This window comes from Bos indicus x Bos taurus, chromosome 16, assembly GCF_003369695.1.
Source record: "Bos indicus x Bos taurus breed Angus x Brahman F1 hybrid chromosome 16, Bos_hybrid_MaternalHap_v2.0, whole genome shotgun sequence".
NCBI lineage: Eukaryota > Metazoa > Chordata > Mammalia > Artiodactyla > Bovidae > Bos > Bos indicus x Bos taurus.
This window is the reverse complement of record NC_040091.1, coordinates 33,667,508-33,686,952: the sequence shown is the minus strand read 5'-3', so window position 1 is coordinate 33,686,952 and position 19,445 is coordinate 33,667,508.

The window sequence follows — 19,445 nt, the reverse complement described above, 5'->3', positions numbered from 1 at the left end:
ACTTGTAGCAGGAAGGTAGAAGGCAAGAAATAAAACCAGTCATGGTTCCAATTTTTTGCTGATTTTAAACCTGCGTAAGCTTCACTTCATCTTCCACTTCTTTCCCCATCCTCGTTTTATAATCTTTCTCATTTCTAAAATGAAGCAGGTGTCAAAGAGGAGGTGGTCATGCACAGCGTCAACCTTGGCACATTTCAGATGTTTCTAGTATGAGTAACAAGGGGAGTTTTTCTGGTCTAACAACCTTATCTTACATATAGACTGCCAAAGGCCAGGGTTCTCACATGACTTGCCCAAGATTATTCTATGGTGAGAATAGGTGGGGGAAGAAAATAAAACTGTTGTCTTTTGTTCTCAGTTCAGTGCCTTGTTGCTATGGAACACTTTGCTGAGGGAAAGAAAATGAGTGGTAGATATATCAGTTTTATTGCCACTTCAAGATCTACCACAGAGATTCAGACAAACAGAAAGTAATAACACTTTACTTACATAAAGATAATGTCCCTTGTGCATCTGGAGATTTAGCAAAGACTAAGGTTTATGTGCCATAATCTGGGGGCAGGGGCATTTACCTGTCAGTATCTTAAAGAGCTGAAAACAGCAGGATTAATTTTCATGCATGATAAGAACTGCTTCGTCTTTCATGTTGTTATTGCTGTCTAGTCACTAAGTCATCTCTGATTATTTGGGACCCCATGGACTGCAGCATGCCATGCTACAGGGAAGGACATGCCATGATAGGGAAGGACAGCTTCCCTGTCCTTCACTCTCTCCCTGAGTTTGCTCAAACTCATGTTCATTGAGTTGGTGATGCTATCCAACCATCTCATCCTCTATTGCCCCTTTCTCCTCAGTCTTTCCCAACATCAGGATCTTTTCCAATGAGTTGGTTCTTAGCATTAGGTGGCCCAAATATTAGAGCTTCAGCTTCAGCATCAGTCCTTCTAATGAATATTCAGGGTTGATTTCCTTTAGGATTGACTGGTTTGATCTTTCATACACAGAGTTTCATACACAGCTTTCATACAGAGTTAATTGGTCAGTGCTTTCTTCCTGACATTTCACTGTATGATTGTTTCCACTTTTAGCTTTTTATACCTTGGGTTCAGTAATGACAGTAATCAACCCTTCCCATGGCTTTTCAGAGTTATCTGTATATCCCCTGGAGATGTACTCTGAGAATTTAGTTACTATACACTCAAGTAATGGACAGCTGAGCAGTAAAAGCAAGTCTCAAGCCATGAACAGCATCATCTAGTGAATAAGACATCATCTAGACATGAACAAGCTTTGGTAAGTTGTATTAACTTTGATATGTTGCGTAGGTGTTTTATGCACAAGTACTTAGAGTTCTTAGCTATAATAGAATAGTAAAGGTATTTCACTTTCAGGCTTTCTAGGAGTTTAGATTAAGAAGAATTAGAAATTAAATATTAAAGCAAAATTCAAATGCCTTGATTGTTCTCTTCCCATATTCTAAAGTTAGCTCCTGAGCTGAGAGAGTTGCTCTAGTTTTCAAATTAGAGGTCACTTGAATGAGGCTCAAGGTTGGAAGTTAAAAGAAGGGTGAGTGAAGAGATCTGAATGGGCAAGGCTTCGGGGCTCCAACCTGTGCTTTAAGCAGATAAAGCTATTCACTTCTTCCTTCTTTTTTCCTTCCCCTTTTCCTTCCTCCTTCTCTCTCTCTCCTTCCCCTTTTTCCTTCCTTTTTAACTGTTTTCCAAAGTGGCTGACTGTATCTTCTTATGATTTTAATTTTCATTTCCATGTTCCATAAGCATCTTTCATGTGTCTATTTGCTTTTAGGAAGTGTCTACTAACATATTTTGTACAAGCTGAGCTACCAGGAAAGCCTCATATTTAGGTGATCACATATTTTTTCTTTTATTCTTTTAACATAGTTTATTGCAGTGATTTTTTTTTTATATTAAACCAACCTCGTATTCTTGGAACTACTTCCTTTGATCACTATGACTATATATATATGTGATATATTTATAATTTTAGTACATATATTTTAATTTTTACAAATATTTTCATGAGGGGTATTGATCTTTGGTTTCATCTGTTTGTAATATTGTTGTCTGAGTTTTAATATTAGGGTAACACTGGACCAATAGAATGCACTGGGAATTATTCTCCTCTTCTGTTTTCTGGAAGAATTCTTATTATATTTGGCATTATATTTACCTTAAATGTGTGACTTAATTCACTATTTCAAGACTCCTAGGTCTGAAGTTATCTATAGGAAAATGTTTGCATTAAAAATCCAATTTCTTGAAAAATATAGAGCTATTTGGAAATTGTATATGTGCCACCACCATCTTATTTTCCCATACAATATTTATGGCATAAACTCTGTCTCTTCTTGAGTTAGCTTGGGTAGTTTATATCTTTCAAGAAATTTGTCTTTTTCATGTCAGGTGTCAAAGTAATTATAATATAGTTATTTATAATATTTCCTTATTATCCACTTAGTATCTTTGGATGAATATTTATAAATTGGCCAAAATGTAATTTAGTCATGCTTTCCTTCATTCAGCACATGCTTAATGTAGAGAACCTAACTATGGGGTTCAGAATTACTCATTCTCAGCATGAATTCCTTAATAATTCCATTTTTTTTTTTTTGTCCATAAAAAATATCTGGTCATAAGTCAGGCTAATGACACTATTTGAACTGATAAGGAAGAGAAGAAAGCCAGGCTTCCTGTAAGAAGTAAGGCACTCCTAACCAGGAATCGTGAAGACTTGACCTGTGGAAGAAACTGAGGACTAGCAGAGCCATGTGCAGTGTGATGGTTGGTGGCAAGGAGGGTGTGCTTCATCCAAATTGCTCATATCAGTGTAAGGTTTCAGGTGGCCAATGATATTACATCTGAGTGGACATCAGTTTTATGAATTAGAGGATCCATCTTTTCAGCAGAGGTTTTTAGACAGAGATTGACAGGTGGGAAGGGTAAGACAAACTCCAGGAAAGTTGTCAGGATCCCAGTCAAGTGAGTTCGGATGAGAGAAGGAAATTGGATCCAGCATAAAACTGCTTAGTGGTTAGTAATAGCCCAGGACTCATACATACTAGGTTCCAAGTTTCACTTCATGTCAGAGTCCCCTTAATTATTCAATATCTCTTGTCAGTCTCCTTCAGTGGCAGAAATAGAATTAAGTATAAATCCAAGTGATCCTCTATTCTGCAGAAACCTTATCAAAGGCAAGAGACTGCCTAGCTCATGTCAGTCTCTCCTACTTTCCAGCGTGTCTGGATTTTTGTTTAAGCCCTTTGTCCAGGACTTCATGTTTGCTGTTCCCCATTCTGTTAGCTCTGTCTCTTTGGAGGGATTGTGAACCTGGTTTGTGTTGTATAACCATAGACTGTCCAGTTTGGGAGCTATTTTAATAGCTAGATAGTCCCTGAATTATTCATCATTATAGATTTTTTTTTCACCCTTTGTTTTCCTACTTCCCAGTCAGGCAGAAGAGGACATATAACCTTGAGGAGAATCACCATTGTTAAAGCTGGAATACAAAAGTAAACTCAAAGTTATTGTTCTGCTTTTCTGACCTCCAGAACTGATTCTTAAAGCTCAAAATGGGAGGTTCTGAAAGGATCATGAAACAAAGTTTATGCAGTAAATATCATATGGGAAAATGATATGGAGATGGCATATATTCTTGGAGGAGGTTGGAGGGGGCAAAGATAAGAGAATCAGATCTGGGGGCACCCCACAGAGAGAAACGAAGACAGTATTGAGTGTCAGCTGAGCACCATGAGAGACAGACTCTGGTTATAGAAAAATTGAGTTAATACTTGAAGTCTGCTCGTTGCCATTGGATGAAGCGCCCTTATACACCACTTATGATAAGGAGCTACTTTTTGGTCCCTACAAGGTAAGAATCTTCCACTAACAGATGTGTGTGCATGGCTAGGAGATGCCCCACACCGTTGTCCAAATGTGTTGCTGAGAATCATCTAAACCATGCTATTGTTACTTCCCTCTCAGTGGCCCAGGATACCAATAATTTACTCATCAGGGGAATGTGGCATCTAAAGAAGGTGATATTTGTGTTACCAAACCAAACTTGGGTCCCCTTGCTTGGACACAGTAAAGTCAGTCTACTGACAGTGGGTTGTGGTGAAGGAAAGTGCAGTGTTTATTGCAGGGTGCCAAAGTAAGGAACTCAGGGCAGCTAATGCTCAAAACACCTGAACTCCTTGATGAGTTTTAAGAAATAATTTTTAAAGGCAAAGGGAGGGAGGGGAGTCTCAGGGTATAAGACCAGCTCCTGCACAATTCTCTGACCGATCAATGGTGAAGTAACAGGGCAGGGTCACATTATCAACCTTCAGGCTCCAGTAGGTCTAGGGGCTATGTGCGTGTGGTCATTAGGTAGTTAATTCCTTCCATTTGATAGGAGTTTTAGCATCTGCAAAACAACTCAAGAAATGTACCTCTGATACTGTTATCTAGGTATTTCAGCTGTTGTTGTTTAGTTGCTAAGTTGTGTCCAACTTTTGCAACCCCATGAACTGTAGTCCACAAGGCTCTTCTGTTTATGGGATTTCCCAAGCAAGAATACTGGAGTGGGTAGACATTTCCTTCTCCAGGTGATCTTCTTGACCCAGGGACTGAACTCACATGTCCTGAGTTGCAGGTGGATTCTTTACCACTGAGCCACCAGGGAAGCCCAGGTATTTCAGAGAAGAGTTAAAGCAGAAGGTATGGGGAAGTGGCAGAGAAGGCAATGGCATCCCACTCCAGTACTCTTGCCTGGAAAATCCCATGGATGGAGGAGCCTGGTGGGCTGCAGTCCATGGGGTCGCTAAGAGTCGGATACGACTGGGCGACTTCACTTTCACTTTTCACTTTCATGCATTGGAGAAGGAAATGGCAACCCACTCCAGTGTTCTTGCCTGGAGAATCCCAGGGATGGGGAAGCCTGGTGGGCTGCCTTTTATGGGGCCGCACAGAGTCCAACACAACTGAAGCAACTTAGCAGCAGCAGCAGCAGCATGGGGAAATAGGGTCTGTCCCAAGTAGGCTCCACAGGACTCTGCTTGGTTACAATTAGATGGGGAAATCTTTCTATTCATTTTCCTTCTCCTGATTAAACTGCTCCACTTCCTTCAGTGATACTTACGGGGGTGGGGATGGGGGTGGGGCAAATGAGCATTTATTGAGCACTATATAATAGGCACAAAGTGTTTCAAGTGAATCTTCTAATTTAATCCTAAGAACAATCCCATGGTATAATAAATTTAAAAAAAACTAATATATATGTACACATACATACATATATAGATATCCATTCTAGTTAATTACCTATAAATATGTTCCTCTGGGTATTTTCTTTTTAAAGTGGGATATTAATACTTTTATTATTATTTTTAACAGCCCAAGTGACTATCAGTGTCCTAAATGTCATGATACTCAAATACATTGTTGTTATTGTTGTTGATGATGATAATGACAATGAAGACATTAACAAATGTACAGTAGAACCATCAAGATTCTTATGGCATGTACATCCCAGTTTTATCACTTAATGTTGTATCTCTAATGAACACTGATTGCAGTCAACTCTGAAATTATGATATAACTCTTTAGAATAATCCTAAATAGCATCAAGAGCTACCATAAAGAGTCTTCTGATCATCTATATAAAAGGCAAAAGGCTGGTTTCCACTTGATCCTTCCCAGTGCTGTCTATCCAGGCTATCTACTGCTTTTTGCAAAGGGTACATGAAAAATTTGCTTTGAGGAGCAGATCTTAACTTAAGTTGATAGCTAAATTATGCCTTTGTTTGGTGGCTGTTGCCAACTGGAAAAAAAAAAAGTGCATAACCTAAAAGTTGAGAATGTTTTATATGGTGGACAAAACTGAGGACTTAAACCTGAGACACAGTCTTTCAGGTAGCTCTGAGGGACTTCTCCAAAGAGATATAAGGGAGGAGCCAGGATACACAGGAGTTTCTGCAACAAAGACCAGGTAAGTCAGAACTTCAAAAGATTGCCATTAATTAAAGAAAATCAGATATCTCAAGTTAAGGAATTAAGTGCTTTTCTATGTATGGGAAGATGCAAGAGTCTGGGCTCACTGAAATCATTCCTTTGATATGCACCTCAGCTCTCTGGGGCCAGTATCCTTCTTTTGTCCATCCTGAGTCTCCTCAGGGTGTTCTGTTGGAGGTGTGGCCGAGGGCTTGGCAGCCAGCAGCTAGCTTATCTCCATCCTGAGTTCCCTCAGGGCTCACCATCAAGAGTGGCTATAGTGGCTTGAGGTCTGTAACATCATTTATTTACTGATGTGACAAGCAACATTTTTTCATTGAAAACAAATCTATCCAAACAAGGGAAGCTATTGCTTTAGTCCAGCTAACTCCAATGTAAATAAGACTATCCACTGCAGATGGCATTAAATACTAAGTACACGATTTGAGTGAGTTTCATTTCATGTTGTGTGTGTTTGTTTTCCAAGGTATATGCCAAGTGTTCTAACAGTCCCCCTGTCCAATGAACAGAAAGAGGCTATAGTTTTAAAGTCAGTATTGGACTTAGCAAGATCTGCATGGCAACCCACTCCAGTACTCTTGCCTGGAGAATCCCATGGACAAAGGAGCCTGGCAGACTACAATCCATAGGGTTGCAGAGAAGTGAACATGACTGAAGTGACTTGGCACACACATTGCACTTAGCTCTCCTTATTCCAGTCCTTATTTCCTGATGTTTGTTTTTAAGAAGTGTAGTGGGGCAGCTGCTGTTGTGTTCAGGTAGGACTAACTGGGCAAAATTGTAAAGCAGGCTAAATGTGAAATTCCTTCAGAGGCCCCAAGCTTCCCTTCAAAGTTCTGAATCCTCTATTATTTTAATACCAAATCTTCTGTTATTTTACAACCACAAACCCTTAGTGTAGAGCTCTATTGGGCTTTACTTAAAATTATGCCAGGCTCAAGAGAGAATGTTGACATTTTTTCCCCCTACCCCATCAAAATCTTCTTCTTCTGACTCACAGCATTGCAGCCTAATCAATTTGAGAGAGTAAATAGAAGTATTAATGGCTGGAGATGACCTAAATTAACCTTCTCAGGTAATTTTATGCAATTTAAAAGGAGGCTTATTGCTTTTATCAGTGAGAAAAGTGCACTACTGAAATGTGCTTCTGTATGGGGAATGAATGTTTCTCAGGAGAACTTCTAACATTCATACTGAGCAGGTGTCCTCATACCAGTCAGGAGAAAGGTGTCTTGGAGTAGGTCAGCACCTCAACTTTGCTGAGAGGCCACAGACCACAGTTTTACATTAAGCTAGCTTTTTGACAGATGAGACACCAATCCATTACCACGGAGGAAAATGTAAAACTGAACCACACAGTAAACAAGTTACTGGCATGATCTTCAGATGTCAATGTGTCTTCACTTAGTATTTGCAAGAAATAAGAGGAAAATAATAAAAGTGCCAAATTTTAGTTCTGAGAAACATGTCAAAATAAGCCATGTTGAAAAGAAAAGTATCCTTGTGCTTGCATTGCTTGGCGGCTATTTCTAAACAGCAAAATTTGCACAGGTAATGTGTTACAGTGTCATATACACATTCTGGCTCTCAGGACTTTTTTCAGGGTGCTGGGAAAAGAGTCTAAGAGCCCTGTTGGGAAGAAAAAGAACTTTATTGTCAAGAAAATGAAAAAGAAGCACAGAATTAAGATTCAAAAGAGGAGAATTAAGGAGTGTCATTCCTTCCTCAAATTTAGTTCGAGTCGCTTACCCAAAATACCACTGGGAGTTTCAAAATATTTGTGCTTTATATTTCCTTTTACTAGTCTAGAAAAAAAAAATCATATAACTTTCAGATGTTTTATCTCACTCGTTCAGCAACAATTACCCTAACTTGACAGAGAAGCAGATCCACCTGCATTTATATTCTTAGCTGAGATTAGGATAAAGGAATATTAATTAATCCAGGAATCACCCATTTGATGCCTACTATGTAGAGGATGGTTGGCTGTGTCAGGGGGTTGACTAGAAATATGAAGAAGACAATTCTCACTTTTGAAGATAGTGAGAAGAGAGGGATAGACAAAAGCAAAGAGTTCTAACACCATAAGGTGAATGTCATGATAAACACAGGTAGAATATGAATGACAATACAGGGGAGGAACAGGGAATCTCTAGAAAATTACTGGAGGGCTTCAGTGACCAACCAGGATTCATGCACAAGTTCTAGAGAGGCATTATGCACCAGTTTGCATTTTGTTCCACTTAAATTTCATTTAGAGCTTTAAGAAGGAAGCTGATGCAAATTGGCAAGACCTAATCAGCACATGCTTGGCAGTATGTTAACCAGGGAAAGGGTTTTTGTGTTTAGTCACTAAGTCATGTCTGGCTGTTTTGCAACCCTGTGGACTGCAACCAGCCAGGCTCCTCTGTCCATGAGATTTCACAGGCAAGAATACTGGAGTTGGGTTGTCATTTTCTTCTCCAGGGGATCTTCCTGATTCAAAGACCAAACCCATATCTTCTACATTGGCAGACAGGTTCTTTCCCACTGAACCACCAGGGAAGTCCAGGGAAAGAGTTAAGTAATCTATTTTGATTATACCAGCTATATTTATTGTAATAGGTTAGAAAAGGATAAAACAAATTTTCTTACTTGTATATGTTTTCTTTGAATTAAGAGTAATTTCTCTGTCTCCTTTTTCAGGATTAGTATATTCAAATGAGTAGTTCTGGGATCATGATTTTCTTTAAAGCTTGACACCTAGGTAGAAGTCAACTCTAAAACTAATGGATAGAAGGTACAAAAAAACAGCAGATATTTGTCCTAATATAAGAAAGACATTTCCATAGACTGTGTTCTCCATAATGGAATGGATGGACTCTCCAGGAAATAATCCCTATATTTAGACATGCCCAAACATGTGAAGAAAAGTTTCCTCTGCTGGAAAGTTTGGGAGTTTGAGCTTGATTGTCTTTAAAGGCCCTCTCAACTCTAAGTTCTATAAACAGTTGTCTGATCTAAGTTTAGGTCTCTGGCTTCACCTGGGTTCCATAGAAAACAAAGGCTGAGGTGAAGCTTCTTTACAAGACTTTATTGGAAGGTGTGGGCTTCCCTGGTGGCTCAGTGGTAAACAATCCACCTGCCAATGCTGGAGACTCGGGTTAGATCCCTGGGTTGGGAAGATCCCCTGGAGAAGGAACTGGCAACCCACCCCAGTATTCTTGCCTGGGAAATCCCATGGACAGAGGAGCCTGGCGGAGTACAGTCCATGGGGTCACAAAGAGTTGCTAAATGGCCACACCACTTAGCAACTAAACAACATTACAAGGTGCATTTCCAGGGCCATCTGTGAGAGCGAAAAAGGGATGTAATCCAAGAAAGAGGGAAAAGCAAATGCAAGGTTTTGCCTACTCAACTGGCCACATCTTCAGAGGAAACACAGATGTCTTCCAGAAATGCTTGACAGAAACACCTTGCTTTGCTCTGATGCGGAGTAAGAAGAAGAGACAGGCTTCTTCCCATGTCCTAGATTTTACTGATCAAAGTTCATCCCATAGAATGTTGATCCTTCTGCACATCTCGGTTGCATTGCCTGGCCCTAGAAAAACTAGTGTGGTTCTTTCTTTGTGTCTAGAAGTTGTTAGAGGAGCCATAGTCTGTCTGGTTGGGTGAGGTCAGGTGAGATGGAAACTTTGCCTTTCCTGGCCCTCATCTCCAAGAGAAGCTGAAGAAGCCTAAAGTGTTAGGAGACTAGGCTAGGTAGCTGCAATAAGAGCTCTCCGCTGAGCAAATGGTCAACCAATGGGGCTGAGCAAACCTGAGGAGGCACATAACCTGGATTAAGCAGCATATCTTATGACTCAATACCTGTTTCCAATGCAGACTCTCTCCTGAGTTGGATCTTCTTTCTCTGCATTAAAACTTAGGCACAGTGTTGTAGAGATGGGAGCAGAAATGAAAAAAACAGCATGAATTAATCAAACACAAAGAAAGAAATGCAAATAGAAGGATTTTTATAAAACAGAAACAAAAAAAATATTTAAAACAAACAAAAAAGCCAGTTTTGGAAGTGCAGTTTTATCTGAACACTCTCTCTTCATTCTTCGCTATCCTCCCGTGACTGTCACAGTTCCACAGGAAATGCATTTTTACATACCAGGATGCCAGTGGCCTTTTCCTCGTGCTGGAGTGCAGCGCCTCCAGGCTTCCTCTAGGATCACAGCATGGGATCCCCATGCCAGAAGTAGGCTGGGACTCCGAGGGCTTCTTCAGGGACCCTTTAGGCTGCTGTTGCAGAGCTGTGGGTGGGCAGGACTGGGTGGCCAGTTGGCTGACTGGCTAATATCTTACTTTTTTACAGTTTAAAAAAACTTCTGAGCCTCTTGTGCCTCCCAGTTCAGAGATGTTTCTGCTTTCTGACAGTTGCACAATTCTCTTCCACAGCCCAAACAGAAAATTCGCTAGAAGTGAGGAGTAAAAATAATTCCATTGAGTACAGAGAAAGAAATGACAGAGCAAATCCCTGCGTTGCAAGCTTCTGGCCTCTGCAGTCTCAGTTCTCATTCACCCCTCAACTCAATGTCACTTAGCTCTGTCCACATCACAGACAGAAATAGCTCTGACAGAATCATATGGAGCCTCCAGGTTACCAACTCAGTTGGCTTCTTAGTACTCATCTCCTCCAACTCTTCATGGTCCTTAGTATCTCTATGCTTTTCAGAAATGCATCTTCTTTTGTTTGGACATTATCTCTTTTTCCAGATTCTCCTCTCCCCTTGGAGTCTTTCATTATCTCTTCAGCTGATTTCTCTTCTCCCAGTAGCTTCTCAAGTATTAGTTCTCAGGAATGGTCCCTGGCTTACTTTTCTTTAACCGTGGTTATAGCTTCAGTGACTAAATGAATGTCTGTGGCTCCCACATCTGCTTTCCTATCTCAGCCTTTTCTCTTGAGCTCTGGAATCTTGTTCCTCACTATCAACTGGACATTATCTCCTGGAAGCCCCATTAGATACCTCAAATTTAAGGTGCATCCTATTACTTTGCCAACAAAGGTCCATCTAGTCAAGGCTATGGTTTTTCCTGTGGTCATGTATGGATGTGAGAGTTGGACTGTGAAGAAAGCTGAGCGCCGAAGAATTGATGCTTTTGAACTGTGGTATTGGAGAAGACTCTTGAGAGTCCCTTGGACTGCAAGGAGATCCAACCAGTCCATTCTGAAGGAGATCAGCCCTGGGATTTCTTTGGAGGGAATGATGCTAAAGCTGAAACTCCAGTACTTTGGCCACCTCATGCAGAGTTGACTCATTGGAAAAGACCCTGATGCTGGGAGGGATCGGGGACAGGAAGAGAAGGAGACAACAGAGGATGAGATGGCTGGATGGCATCACTGACTCGATGGACATGAGTTTGAGTGAACTCTGGGAGTTGGTGATGGATATGGATGCTTAGCATGCTGCTATTCATGGGGTCGCAAAGAGTCAGACACAACTGAGCGACTGAACTGAACTGATGTCTTATTGTGATTGCATTTTATATACAACTTTGTTATAATATCTTTCAATTGTACATATTTGTCAGAGTGCTTGTTTCTTCACTAGGCTTTTGGAAGACAAGGATCATATGTCTTTGAGCACCTAGCTAAACATCTAGCATCTTTGAACTAGCCAAAGATCTCCTTTCTGTAAAGACTCTGTAAATGTTGCTTGAACTGAATTGCATATTTGTACATATTATATAAGTAGCAATTGGTACATCTTTGAGGCATATAATGCCTTAAAGGTCTACAACTATAAGATAGTTGTTAATTTGATTGCACTTTTGCTCATTGCTGTGAACTCCTTTGATTTTGTAATGTTAACCATGGGTCTTCACACTCTTATTTCCACCTTTATTTTGTTATTTTTACTTCACAAATATTAAATAGACAAAGTTCAGATTCCATGAATTAAGCTTGAGTGCTCCATAGAATATAGGCTACATAAATTCAAAAGATAAATCAATAATGACTGATTCAATCAAAGAAGTACCTTTCCTGAATGTCATATCAGATGATATTGATACTGAAGGAAAAAGTTGATGAGACTTGATTCTGTGATTTTGGCATAGTCAAGGCCTCCAACAACAGCTTTTTTCTTTATAGTAATTTTCATCTATTCACTTTTTCCCAGCTTATTCAGGCATAACTTATATACAATAAAATTCATTCTTTTAAAGTATACAGTTTGTCCACAGTCATATAACCACTATCCCCTTTTACAACCACTCTCCCTAAGCACCCACTAACCTAGTATCTCATATAAACACAACCATACAGTGTCCTTTTGGTGTTTCACTTCTTTCACTCAGCACAAAGTTTTTTCAGGTTGGTTCATGTTGTTGTGTGTTTAACATCTTATTCCTTTGCTGTGTAAGTACTCCGCATTTTGTTTATCCATCTGAAAGTTGATAAACATTTAGGTTATTTTCATTTTCTGTCTATGATGAATAATGATACTATGAACACTTGTGTACAAGTCTTTTTTGAGAACATATATGTTCATTTTTCTTGGATAAATGACAAAGAGTGAGTGAAATAGCTGTATGATTACTATATACTTAACTTTGTAAAATATTGACAATTGTCTTCCAAACTGTCATATCATAATATTTTACATTCTCAGCAGCAGTGTTAAGAGTTCAAGTTGTTCCACATCCTTGTCAACACGTGGTGTGCTCAGAATTTTTGACTTAGGTTATTCTAGTAAGGCTAGAGGGGTTTTAATTTGTATTTTCCTGATGACTAATGATGTTTCATGTATTTCACACATATATCTTCTTGTGTGAAATGTCTGTTCAAATATTTTATCCATTTCTTGGTGAGGTAGAGGTTGTTTATCTTTCTGTAATTGAGTGGCTTTTAAAATATATTTAGGATAAAAGCCCTATGTCAGATATCTGTTTTGCAGAAGTTCTCAATTTCAATGAAGTTCTTCTTGTTGTTATTTGGTTTGATTTATGCTTTCTGTGTCTTGCTCAAGAAACCTTGCCTAAGCTATATTACAAATATTTTTCCTGAAATATTCTACAAATATTCCTACAAATATTTCTCCTAAAAATATTATGAAAAATTTTAGTCAAACAATAAAAGTTTTAGTCAAACAATAGTCTTCTTTTTAATGGTTACTTTGATTTATCAAGATGGGCGGGTCATGATGGAGAGATCTGACAGAATGTTGTCCACTGGAGAAGGGAATGGCAAACCACTTCAGTATTCTGGCCTTGAGAACCCCATGAACAGTATGGAAAGGCAAAATGATAGGATACTGAAAGAGGAACTCCCCAGGTCGGTAGGTGCCCAATATGCTACTGGAGATCAGTGGAGAAATAATTCCAGAAAGAATGAAGGGATGCAGCCAAAGCAAAAACAATACCCTGCTGTGGATGTGACTGGTGATAGAAGCAAGGTCCAATGCTATAAAGACCAATATTGCATAGGAACCTGGAATGTCAGGTCCATGAATCAAGGCAAATTGGAAGTGGTCAAACAAGAGATGGCAAGAGTGAATGTCGACATTCTAGGAATCAGCGAACTGAAATGGACTGGAATGGGTGAATTTAACTCAGATGACCATTATATCTACTACTGTGGGCAGGAATCCCTTAGAAGAAACGGAGTATCCATCATGGTCAACAAAAGAGTCCGAAATGCAGTTCTTGAATGCAATCTCAAAAACGACAGAATGATCTGTTCGTTTCCAAGGCAAACCATTCAATATCACAGTAATCCAAGTCTATGCCCCAACCAGTAATGCTGAAGAAGCTGAAGTTGAATGGTTCTATGAAGACCTACAAGACCTTTTAGAACTAACACCCAAAAAAGATGTCCTTTTCATTATAGGGGACTGGAATGCAAAAGTAGGAAGTCAAGAAACACCTGGAGTAACAGGCAAATCTGGCCTTGGAATACGGAATGAAGCAAGGCAAAGACTAATAGAGTTTTGCCAAGAAAATGCACTGGTCATAACAAATATCCTGTTCCAACAACACAAGAGAAGACTCTATACATGGACATCACCAGATGGCCAACACTGAAATCAAATTGATTATATTCTTTGCAGCCAAAGATGGAGAAGCTCTATACAGTCAGCAAAAACAAGACAGGGAGCTGACTGTGGCTTAGACCATGAACTCCTTATTGCCAAATTCAGACTTAAATTGAAGAAAGTAGGGAAAACCACTAGACCATTCAGGTACGACCTAAATCAAATCCCTTATGATTATACAGTGGAAGTGAGAAATAGATTTAAGGGCCTAGATCTGATAGATAGAGTGCCTGACGAGCTATGGAATGAGGTTCATGACATTGTACAGGAGACAGGGATCAAGACCATCACCATGGAAAAGAAATGCAAAAAAGCAAAATGGCTGTCTGGGGAGGCCTTACAAATAGCTGTGAGAAGAAGAGAAGAGAAAAGCAAAGGAGAAAAGGAAAGATATAAACATCTGAATGCAGAGTTCCAAAGAATAGCAAGAAGAGATAAGAAAGCCTTCTTCAGCGATCAATGCAAAGAAATAGAGGAAAACAACAGAATGGGAAAGACTAAGGATCTCTTCAAGAAAATCAGAGATACCAAGGGAACATTTCATGCAATGATGGGCTCGATAAAGGACAGAAATGGTATGGACCTAACAGAAGCAGAAGATATTAAGAAGAGATGGCAACAATACACAGAAGAACTGTACAAAAAAGGTCTTCACGACCCAGATAATCACGATGGTGTGATCACTGACCTAGAGCCAGACATCCTGGAATGTGAAGTCAAGTGGGCCTTAGAAAGCATCACTATGAACAAAGCTAGTGGAGGTGATGGAATTCCAGTTGAGCTATTCCAAATCCTGAAAGGATGATGCTGTGAAAGTGCTGCACTCAATATGCTGGCAAATTTGGAAACCTCAGCAGTGGCCACAGGACTGGAAAAGGTCAGTTTTCATTCCAATCCCAAAGAAAGGCAATATCAAAAAATGCTCAAACTACTGCACGATTGCACTCATCTCACATGCTAGTAAAGTAATGCTCAAAATTCTCCAAGCCAGGCTTCAGCAATACGTGAACTGTGAACTTCCAGATGTTCAAGTTGGTTTTAGAAAAGGCAGAGGAACCAGAGATCAAATTGCCAACATCTGCTGGATCATGGAAAAAGCAAGAGAGTTCCAGAAAAACATCTATTTCTGCTTTATTGACTATGCCAAAGCCTTTGACTGTGTGGATCACAATAAACTGTGGAAAATTCTGAAAGAGATAGGAATAACAGACCACCTGACCTGCCTCTTGAGAAATTTGTATGCAGGTCAGGAAGCAACAGTTAGAAACGGACATGGAACAACAGACTGGTTCCAAATAGGAAAAGGAGTTTGTCAAGGCTGTATATTGTCACCCTGTTTATTTAACTTCTATGCAGAGTATATCATGAGAAACGCTGGACTGGAAGAAACACAAGCTGGAATCAAGATTGCCAGGAGAAATATCAATAACCTCAGATATGCAGATGACACCACCCTTATGGCAGAAAGTGAAGAGGAACTCAAAAGCCTCTTGATCAAAGTGAAAGTGGAGAGTGAAAAAGTTGGCTTAAAGCTCAATATTCAGAAAACAAAGATCATGGCATCTGGTCCCATCACTTCATGGGATATAGATGGGGAAACAGTGGAAGCAGTGTCAGACTATTTTTCTGGGCTCCAAAATCACTGCAGATGGTGACTGCAGCCATAAAATTAAAAGACGCTTGCTCCTTGGAAGGAAAGTTATGACCAACCTAGATAGCATATTCAAAAGCAGAGACATTACTTTGCCAACAAACGTCCGTCTAGTCAAGGCTATGGTTTTTCCTGTGGTCACGTATGGATGTGAGAGTTGGACTGTGAAGAAAGCTGAGCGCCAAAGAATTGATGCTTTTGAACTGTGGTATTGGAGAAGACTCTTGAGAGTCCCTTGGACTGCAAGGAGATCCAACCAGTCCATTCTGAAGGAGATCAGCCCTGGGATTTCTTTGGAAGGAATGATGCTAAGGCTGAAACTCCAGTACTTTGGTCACCTCATGTGAAGAGTTGACTCATTGGAAAAGACTCTGATGCTGGGAGGGATTGGGGGCAGGCGGAGAAGGGGACGACAGAGGATGAGATGGCTGGATGGCATCACTGACTGGATGGATGTGAGTCTGAGTGAACTCCAGGAGTTGGTGATGGACAGGGAGGCCTGGCATGCTGCGATTCATGGGGTCGCAAAGAGTCGGACACGACTGAGCGACTGATCTGATCTTGATTTATCTATCTTCAGTTTTTAAGTATAGTGTCTTTCAGAAGTGCCTATTTTAAATTATCAAAAACCATATTGTACAGCCATACAGGGAAAGAATTTGTCATTTGTTTTATAGTTGTCAAGATTATAAAATAATATATGTGCTAAGGTAGGATTATTGAATAAACAATCCAGAAAAATGTACATCAAAATGGAAGTATTCATCTCTTAGTGGTAGAATGATCAGTGATATTTATGTTTTTAATTTTGTCTTTCTACATTTTTCAGTCTTTTCACAAAAGTATGTACATAAGTTGTATGTTTTAAAATACCATCAGTATGCACAAATAATAACAAATAATGAAAAAGAGAGGACAAGTTTACAAAGTTAAGATCATTTCTTATTGCATCTTATTTTCTGGCAAATTAGAGAAAAATTTGTCTATGGAGGTGCAGATTTCTTAGACAAAGCCTAAATGATCTCAGTCTTCTTCTATTCCATACATTTCTTCCAAACTCCCAAGAAATCTTCTTCCAATGCCCATCTGGTTAGAACACAGCTCAAAAGATTATTTTCTTCATTTACATGTGGCTTTTCTCCTTATAATACTGGCATCCTTAAGCCTGGTAACCAGCCATGGTGACTCCACAGTTTACCCTCAAAAGGGATGCACAGAGCTCTTCCCTGAGGTCAGTGACTGGGGAGGGGTTATCTCCATTCCCAGGAGGCTCAGTGCCTCTCTGATAGTGATGACACTACTTTTGAAAACAGAAAAAGTGATGGATGGGGGCTTCCACCTTCCCATTATTCATTTTTTCATTCAACTGCAATGAATATCACTTACGGTGAAGGCAATATTTAGCTACCCAAAATGCACATTAAAGTTTACAGCAAGAATGCATCAAATCAAATAAATTACTCTTTCTTCCTGCTCTGCTCTACTTCCTTAAGCATTTGTAAGCAGAGCTCATTAAAACTCTTTGAAGTAGTGTACTGTCTGTCTTTCTCTTCAGCTTGGAATGTATGTTTTGGTTCTATAGATTTAAGCTACATATTTGAAATGTATACAAGCCTTCCTTGAAATCTGACTACCCAGGTTAACTTGGTCTTTCTAGACAGAAGCTGCAGTCGTGTATGACCACCCTGACCATTGAATTAAACACTGCAACACCCCATACCATCCCATTCCCTGCATTCCTGATCTCCTTCACTGGCTCTACTTCTATTTTCCTCTAGAGAATTTATACCCTTTAAAACAGTATATAATTTAACCACTTATTATATCTACTGTCATTGTATCCTCAAAAAGGCAACTTTTAGAAGGGCACGAATCTTTGTCTTGGTCATTGACATAGCTTAGGTGCTAGAGCAGCACTGGTATGTAGCAAGCCCTCAATAAATATTTGTGGAATGAACAAACTCAAAATACTGGTGGAATGAACAAATTCAAAGGCGCCCAGAAAGCCTCCTTTGCCCTCTAGAGTATCTCTGCCTCTCAGGTTGCACAGTGTTTAAATTTCCACCATTAGAGATGTCTGCTTTGGGGTTTCTTTGTGACCTTCTTTAGATTATGAAACATGCACATACTTCTATGAGAAAAAACATCCATCTATCCATTCAAAGACTATTTGTTGATTATACACTGTGCATAAAACACTGTGTTAGATGTTTGGGGGCACAGAACTGGGTCACAGTCCTTCCACCCTAAAGACTGGCTTACACTTGCTATCTATGTGACATGATCCCACTCAAGAAAAAGGCACAGGGCACTTCTCTGAGGTCAACAACCATATACGGTGACAGTGGTCCACCAACCCCAGGAGGCTCAGTGCCTCTCTGACCCTGATGAAAGGGCCATTGTACACAGTCTGGGCCGTGCCTTAGAATCGCAAGGGAGATATAAGACCACTGTTTCCCAGAAACCACCCCAAAGTGTTGGAATTCTTATCCATGAAAAACAACCTCTCCTACATCCTCATCTTCCTTGTGGTATTCTTTTTTCACCCCTGGGGCTCAAAATAAACCTTTTCCCCCCAGCACTTACTGTTCTCTCTCTCAAGAGGATGCTGATTATTCTCCCAAATCCCAAATGAGTTCTTTTTTTTTACTGAAGTAAAGTTGATGTATAAGTTAGAAGTGTACAATATAGTGATTCACAGTTTTTAAAGGTTTTACTCCATTTATAGTTATTAAAAAATATTGTCTATATTCCCCATGTTTTCAACATATCCTTGTAGATTATTTTATATATAAGAGCTTGTACCTCCTAATTCCCTATCCTTATCCTTTCCCCTTCCTCTTCCCTTTTCCCACTGATTACCACTAGCTTGTTCTCTGTATCTGTGAGTCTGCTTCTTTTTTTAAATATTCATGAGTATGTTGTATTTTTTAGATTCTACATATAAGCAATATCATACATAGCATTTCTCTTTGTCTTATTTCACTTAGCATAATACTTTCCATGTTGTCACAAATGGCAACATTTCATTCCTTTTTATGGCTGAGTAGTAGTCCTTTGTATAGATATAGATATATAGATATAGACAGCATATTAAAAAGCAGAGACACTGCTTTGCCAACAAAGGTCCATCTAGTCAAGGCTATGGTCTTTCCAGTAGTCATGTATGAATGTGAGAGTTGGACTGTGAAGAAAGCTGAGCACCGAAGAATTGATGCTTTTGAACTGTGGTGTTGGAGAAGACTCTTGAGAGTCCCTTGGACTGCAAGGAGATCCAACCAGTCCATCCTAAAGGAAATCAGTCCTGAATATTCATTGGAAAGGCTGATGTTGAAGCTGAAACTCCAATACTTCGGCCACCTGATGCGAAGAGCTGACTCATTGGAAAAGACCCTGATGATGAGAAGGATTGAGGACAGGAGGAGAAGGGGACGACAGAGGATGAGATTGCTGGATGGCATCACCAACTCGATGGACATGAGTTTGAGTAAGCTCTGGAAGTTGGTGATGGACAGGGAAGCCTGTAGGGATGGACAGGGAAGACTGCAGGGAAGCTGCAGTCCATGGGGTCACAAAGAGTCGGACATGACTGAGTGACTGAGCTGAACTGAACTGATAGATCTTTGACTTCCCAAGTGGTGCAGAGATAAAGAATAACCTGCCAATGCAGGAGACTCAAGAGACACAGGCTTAATCCATGGGTCAGGAATATTCCCTGGA